This window comes from Papio anubis, chromosome 8 (genome assembly GCF_008728515.1).
Source record: "Papio anubis isolate 15944 chromosome 8, Panubis1.0, whole genome shotgun sequence".
Lineage (NCBI taxonomy): Eukaryota > Metazoa > Chordata > Mammalia > Primates > Cercopithecidae > Papio > Papio anubis.
Window position 1 is genome coordinate 72,208,983 of NC_044983.1, and position 8,055 is coordinate 72,217,037.

The 8,055-nt window shown below is 38.0% G+C and overlaps 1 pseudogene; it reads right to left on the reverse strand.

The window, feature by feature from the left end:
• Positions 1 to 6,359: 6,359 nt before the first annotated feature.
• On the reverse strand, positions 6,360 to 7,793 carry LOC101002606 (annotated as a pseudogene).
• Between the last annotated feature and the right edge of the window lie 262 nt (positions 7,794 to 8,055).

Genomic DNA, 8,055 nt, shown 5'->3' on the forward strand with positions numbered 1-8,055 from the left:
TAGAACTCATACTAACAACCAGGAATTTGTTCTGTAATTGTGAAATGACTCTCTACATCACTGACTTTGGATCACTGGTCCTAATCAAAATATTGTGCAACTCACATCTGAACTTAGTTGTTGTTTTAAAGGAGTGACCTTTTTAGGCACATTATAGCCTGTTCAATGCAGAGCAAGGAGTATAGAATGTTTGGGACAGTTCAAGGAGGGACATAGAGTTAGGGTGCAAGATGTGGTGAGAGGGGAAGGGAAAGACCAGAGCCAACAATTTTGTTTTGTTCTCAACTTAGGCAGCAAAACTAGGTCTTTAGAAGTCTTGAATCTCACAGTATTTGGCTAATACCAGTACACTACCCTATTATTCAGTCAATTTGGAAATGATAGAACTTAAGATTTCTCATTAAATTTTAATGATGCAATAATCCACCATTTGCATTAACACGTGGTGAATCATAGGTACCTTTTCGTCCTTTGTTGTTGCAGGTGGCTCATTGGCTCAACTACCATCAGTGGGAGCTTTAAAGAAAAGTTTTTAGTCTTATCTTCATATGGTCCGCATGAAATGGCAGGAATGTGCTTCAGTTTAAGAAACAAAACGTCTTTTTCCAAACTGAATTTTTACACTCCAGGTTTCTTCGTCAAGCAGACCTTCAGATCCTTCGTTTATAACCCATAAAATTCCTACTCCGGCCAGGCGTGGTGGCTCACGCCTGTAATCCCCGCACTTCGGGAGGCCAAGGCGGCGGATCACAAGGTAAGGAGATCGAGACCATCCTGGCTCACACGGTGAAATCCCGTCTCTACTAAAAATACAAAAAACTAGCCTGGCGAGGTGGCGGGCGCCTGTAGTCCCAGCTACTCGGGAGGCTGAGGCAGGAGAATGGCGTGAACCCGGGAGGCGGAGGTTTCAGTGAGTGGAGATCGCGCCACTGCACTCCAGCCTGGGTGACAGAGGGAGACTCCATCAAAAAAAAAAAAAAAAAAAAAAAAAAAAAAAAAAAAAAAAAAAAAAAAGAAAAGAAAAGAAAAGAAAAGAAAGAAAGAAAGAAAAAAAAGAAAAAATCCTCTTCCTCAGCTAAAACTCTTTTCTAAATGTCTCTGGTTACTTGACTCTTCGCTCCTCCTATGTCCTAGATTAAAGAATTCTGGGATTCATAGGCAAACGTTGTCAGGTAAATGTATCTAACCTAGCTTGTCAGAATTTTGCTTGTGTTTCTAATGGTCTCCAGACAAGTAAGCAATATGTAGATGGCTTGACACATTTCTTAGTGTCCTCAGCCATATTAAATTGTATTATTTTCATGGAATACATAGATTTATGTCCGACCTTTATGGATTGTACTCGTGTGTGTGTGTGTACGTGTGAACTTGTGTTCATTGACAGAGAATTCTTTTTTATTGAGAATAAGCAAAACTTTGTGTCAGCCATTGCAAGAAAATCCTACGAGATCTTGTTTTGCCCAAAAGTCATTAAAACTTCCAGAAAACGTATCCTGTCCTTTATGCTTTGCTTTATAAACATACGTATTATAGTCACAATTTTTCCGTAATGGAATTTTATTTTTCAAATACTTCAGATAATAATACAGAACTTGTTTTAAACAAATATCCAAGTTTTCACCTCTGTATCTCTATTGTCCAAGTGGGCACAGTACTTTAGTGAGTCTACTTAGTTTTCTTGACTTAGTTACTACTTTTTGATGTTCAGGAAGAGTTTAAAGTACATAGCAATTATAAGTCCTTTATAGATTTGATTAAATTCACATATAAGACCATCTGAGCCTGTGTATATGTGTGTGTGTGTGTGTACTTGTGTGTGTGTCCATTTTGTGGAAAGGGACTGCTAGTAAGGCATATAAGTCTTTGACTGTTTGAGTCACTTTTTCAACGTTTTTTTCACAGTCATCTTTTACTTTTCAATAAAACTTTATTTATAATATTGAGTCAATTCTGGCAATTTATGCTTTTCAAGAAACAGATCATTTGCTGTTTTCAAGGAAACTATTTTATTAAAAATACAAAATTATAAAAGATTATACAAATTTATAATCATTACTTTAAAATATGAAACAATTCAAAAATATAAAAATTATAGACAAAAATTTAAACTCATTCTGATTCCAGAGCCCATGCCCTTAACTACTACCCTTAAATAAAAATCAGGGGAGTGTTATTCATAACATAAGCAGGAATACATAGATATTTGGGAAAGCTAACTGCTAACACAAGTTGGGGAGCCATTTTGAAAATAAAAAAGTTTAAATTAAAAATCCGTAATTCTTTTCAAACCTAAGCTTTATTTATCCATGGAAAATCCGCTTCTGGAGCCAGGTAAAGAAAGGTGTTATGCAATGTTAAAATGGGATCAGTTTGTGCCAAATGCAGCTGAGAGATCAGAAAAACAAGGACTGAAATATACCATTGAACTTGACAAGGTGGAAATCTGCAGTGATCTTGTCAAGAGTAGCACCCAAAGTAGAGGAAATGCAAGCCTGATTGGACAGTTTTGTGGGGAGAAGAGAAGGTGAGTAAGTGAAGTCAAGGCTTGATAGATTTTGTTTTAAGGCAAACAGAGAAGTGAAACTAGATGATAAGAGGAGATTTGGAGGTTTCTTTTTCTTAGCTGAGTAGTGTTAGAACATGTTGTATTGTTGCAATTTTATAAAATCGGTGAGAAACTGATGAGATGGGAGAGAGGAGAGTCAGGCATGAGTACCAGAAACCAGGAGGATCCAGTGCACAATTAAATTTTGTAAAAAACCCTTAGCCTTTGAAGAAAGAATATTTCACCCATGTAATCAGAAAACAGGATAAAAAAGGTCGAGTTGATAAATTTGGACAAAGTGGTACTTTTAATGACTTATATTTTATCAAATTATTTTACTGTTAATTTTTCACATTGAGGATTTTAAGTCATCTGGAATTGTATCATGGTGAAAGTTAGGGGTCTAATGTTATATTTTTCCAGGTGGATGGTCACTTGTTTCAGCATCATTCCCTGGTGCTTAGGAATGCCACCTTTATCCTCCAGGAAGCTCCCTCATCTTTAAAGGTTTATTTCTGTGTTCTCTGTTCTGCTTTTCTCATCTGTTTGTGACAAATTGCACTATAGTAATTAGTATAGCTTTATAATAAGCTTTGACAACTGATCAAACAAAACATGGCTTATGATTTTTCTACCACATTGTCTTAGTCATTATTTTTAATCATCTAAGTATTGTCTCTATGTTTTTCCATTCTTATTTCTACTATTGTTTAATTATACATAATTTTCTTCGATGAGACTTGCCAGAGGATTTTCCAATTGCATAGTTTTGCTTCTAGTTTTGACTTTTTGGTCTATTTAGTAAAAGTTTCCAGTTTTATGTAATGTCTATTTTTTTTTTTTACCTGTTTTGTTTCCTCTTTCAAAGTCTTTCTTTCTCAAAGGGAAATTTTTAAATCACATGAAATCAAACTATAAATGACAGAAAACAAAATTATAAATGTGAAAAGTATTCCATAATATTAACTTTTTAAACATCTCAAGTGTAAATCTTTTCAAAATTAGTAAGTAGACTTTGTCACATTGAATGATGTTAGCCAGTTGGTCTGTGATCAGTCTATATGGAGGTGACCATATGATCTTAAAGAGCAACAAAACCCACCTTTCTCCAAAAATGTCTTCCCCAGGTACCCAAACTTGGCATTGCTCATTCCTATACAGACTAACATCTAACTATATCGGCCCTGGTAATCAAATACCAATAGCGGTTGCATCTTTCAGCAACAACCCTCGACATTAAGCATTCCATAACAATGACTGAGGAAGCTGTTTCAATATGCAAATTCAGAAGGTCCGATGTGGGGATCTAAGAATCTCAAATTTAAATAAGCATTCTAGTTTATTAAAATAGCCATTCTAGAACCTCTCTTGAGAAATACTGCTGTAGAAGAGGAAAGAAGAGCCCTTCATTTACCTGGAAGTGATCTCAGAGCTTGCTCCCTATTAGCACCACAGTACCTTACTTTCTATTAGTTGATAATATAAGCAATAAGACAGGAATATCTCAGAGGAGAAGGTATTGGGGTAATGGCACCAGGCAGGAAGTAGTTTTGAGGGTGCCAGGCTAAAGAAGGATACCAGTCAATTGAGTCTCATGCAGCACTGTCCAATAGAACTTTCTGCAATGATAAAAAAGCTGCATATGCACACTGTCCAACAGAGTACCCTACTAGTCACATGTAGCTACTGAGTACATGAAATGTGGCTAATTCAACTGAGTAACTGAATTTTAAATTTTACTTAATCATTTTAATTAAAATGTATATAACCCCATGTGAACAGTGGTTATCATATTGGACAGCATAGGTCTGGAGCTTTGCCTAAGGCTGGGATAGAGATAGTGAAAAGAAACTTCATGCTAAATTAAACAATTTCTAATTTACAATTTTGCCAAAGGTCAAAATGGTTCTTTGTTATTAAGAATCATAGTATCAGATCTTGATATCATGCTAGCAGGGAGAGTTGTAAAACTGATAAAATGTATTTTACTAATAGTTCCTCTATTATTCTGCCAGTCACATAAATTGCCTTCAATTCAGAAGTTATTGAGATGTATTTTCAGGAAATCATGATGACGGTTGGCAAATGATAGACAAAAAAAAAAAAAAAAATTGGTGGTAAATATCCTTAGTACATGCTTCCAAGTCTTTCAAGCTAAATTTTCAATACACATTGAAAAATGTATTGTGAATTTAGAGAATTGAAAAATATTTTTGACCGAGGAAATTTTATTAGTAGTGATGGCTAACACTTTCAAAACACTGACCACATGCCACGGAGTAGACTAATGCTGTACGTGAATCATTTAATTTAACTTAGACAAAACCATGAGGAACACATTGCTATCAATCACATTTGGAGATGGAAGAATCAAAGATCTGAGGAGTTCAGTAAACTGCCCAAAGCAGCACAGCCAGTCAAATGGAAACCATGACAAGAAGCAAGGTCCGTTTTCCCCCAGAGCACCACGGTGTGCTTCCTCTTTCTATTTAAATCTTGGGGGTCTTGAGTCTGACAAAAACTTCCCTCCAACATTTAGTATTTTTAAAAGTCAGTTCTACTGTATGATAATTAAAATAATAAACTTGAAAATGCTAATTGTTCATTAATTCCAAAACGTCTACCGAGCACCTGGGCAAGTTTGGGTTCGTGATAGTGAATCTGAGGTAGGTTTGAGAGTTTGAGAACTTGAGAAAGAAGCTGGAGTTCCTGAGAGCAATCCTGAGATAGTTATTAAGGAGGAGAGATGGGGTGAGGGAGGAAGGGGAGGAGAGAGAGGCTATTGAGTTGTATGAGCATAGGGTCAACATGGACTAAAAGGCCAGTGGTATTCCCCTGGTGGCTTAACCCAGGCATATTTTTAAATCAGACATAGCTTGTGCTTAATTTAGTCACTTGACTGCAATAGAAATCTTCCCTCCTTCCATTCTCTCCACTTTAAACTTTGTCAAATTTCACTTAATTCACTAATGTGAGTGGGAGTGTTGCTGGTTGGTTGGTTAGTTAGTCTTGAGAAAAGTGAGAAAATTTGGCTTTACTGATCAGAAAGAGAAACCTGGAAACACGAAGAATGCAAAATTCTCTCCCCGCCTGACTCCCACTCCAATAATTCCCATTACGTTATTTCTAAAATTTTCTCAGAGCATAGAATTTTGGGTTCAAGTCTATCTTGTCCTGCTCTTGGCTTGTAGGAAGGCCTCGACTGAGATCCAGATAACGTTTTAATTAAATATATATTTATCATTACAAACAGGACGAGATAGCTACCTAATTGCTGACCGTAAACCCTCTGACTGGTAGATGCAGACTGGCAGTCTTTTCTAACAAAGCATGAAATTCAAGTGTCAGAAGAGACCCAAAGGTTATCTAGTTCAATCTCCCCTTTGATCCTGGAATTCCTCTATAACTTCCCTACCACACGATTGATCGTTTGTTTTTTTTCCTCTTGAATTCTTCCCTTGACAGAGAACTTAATAACTCCCGAAGCAGCTCATTTCACCTAAGAAACTTAGCTTTACCTGTAGTCATCGTTTACTTATTTATTATTTTTTTAGGAACATAATCTCTTTATGTCTGCTTGAGATACATATGTTAGTTTAGACGATGAGAATGAGGAAAATACTGGAGACAATGTCTAGCTCCTGTGTTTGTCCCAATAAACTCCAATGGAAAAAGAAACTAAACAGAATCTGGATCGTTTCAGTCTATTGTATCCAGCTTATCAAATCCACAGCCTGGTACTTCTGGAACAAGGCTGCCCCAGGGGTGACGGTTAAAGATGAAGATGGCAAATATAAGGAATTCAACATGTCTATGCACGGCAGTCTGATGTCTCCTCCATACGTTTTCTAAATTTCTCTATTTGGTCAGATCTGGGAGTGAGAGCAGGGTGCTTGCCTGTTTCAGTCCCACTGCTCCTCTGATTCTGCTTTGCTGCCTTAGAGGAGAACAGGTTTAGATCCTCTAGGGGCTGGTGGGGCCATGCCCTTGGCAGCTTGCTGGGCTAACCAGTACTTCTATCTTTTGATCTTGGGCCTCTCCAAGTTTACCAGAGACACAGGTACCTTCATAGTACCAAGTCCATTTACCATCACCTCACACCAGTACTTGCCCCACTGAGTGAGGGACTCTCTTGGTAACTTTAATGTATGTGGGGTGACTGCAACACCAAGATTCTTGAGGAAGTGGCGGGCAACTGTTTCAGGGTTCAGCTCCTGTTTGATATTGTTCTTCATCCCTACCTCCAGGTGACAGTTTTTTGGAAATGTCACTGTTGCCTCACCTGCCCTGGTCTGGATCTTCTCTAACTTTCCTCCTGGTCTCAGCAATTTCTCCTCTTCAAACAGCTTCTTGTTTTCAGGTGATGCATATGCAGCCAGTCTCTGAGGAAGGAGATTTCTTTACTGAGACCAGGTCACCCCATACTCCAAGTGTCCACAGACTGCATGAAATGACCTCCAGGTATTCTTTGGGCCAGTGCCTTGTGTCCTCCACCAGCTTATTAATGTGGTGTCACTGGTGCAGGCGCAGCTTCTGGCCCTCCCCGGCCACCGGTTCCTTCCATCCACCCAGCGCTCCACGATGCCCAGGACCATGACAGTCCCATAGTCATAGTTTAATCCTTTGGAGCCATATAGAATGACTGAGATTTCTGGCCTAGATGATTGTCAGCGTTTTCTGACTCTTCCCTTCTCCCATCCCGGGTTACACATACCCAAAATCAGCAACCATTTCCTTAGGACATTGTGTGGGAACTTTAGTCATCCTGGATGCTTTCCCTGGAAGAATTTCCCGTTTGTCTGTAACCTTTAAAGTATGACACCCACACCCAAACATAATTCCAGAAACGCTCTGACCAACGCAGTATAGATCCAGATTGTCACCTCCATCAGAATGGACACATCATTCCAGTAACATGAACTATATTTTAGTCATTCTTCGACAACAGTTATCAAATGGCTTAAGGATAATGTGCATTTTAATCTATGTTGCTACTTAACTCCTATTTTGAATCTGTCTTTTTTCTTTACATTCTAGAAGATGGTCTGAAATGCATAATGGAAATCACAGGAACTTCAAAGTTAGAGATTTTCCGTGTGCTTATAGTCTACATCATTTTAACCCTCTGTTTTTAAGAAAGTTATGTAACTTCTCTGAGACTCAGTTTCAATATTTGTTTAAGAGTTGGATAATGTCTAGTTGTTTAGTTTTGTTTTGAGGCTTAAATGAAATAATATATGTAAATAACTAGCATGATGTCAAAGTACAGATTTTTCTGTTGTATGGCATGTTATCTTGGCCCATGTCCTAGCCCCTAGCCCATTAACATTTTTAGTTTTTCTTTTTTCTTTTTCTTTTCTTTTTTTTTTTCTGAGAGTCTCACTCTGTTGCCCAGACTGAAGTGCAGTAGCACAATCTTGGCTCCCTGCATCCCCCGCACCCGGGTTGCAGCAGTTCTACTGCCTCAGCCTCCCAAGTAGCTGGGATTAGAGGCATGTGCCATCATGACC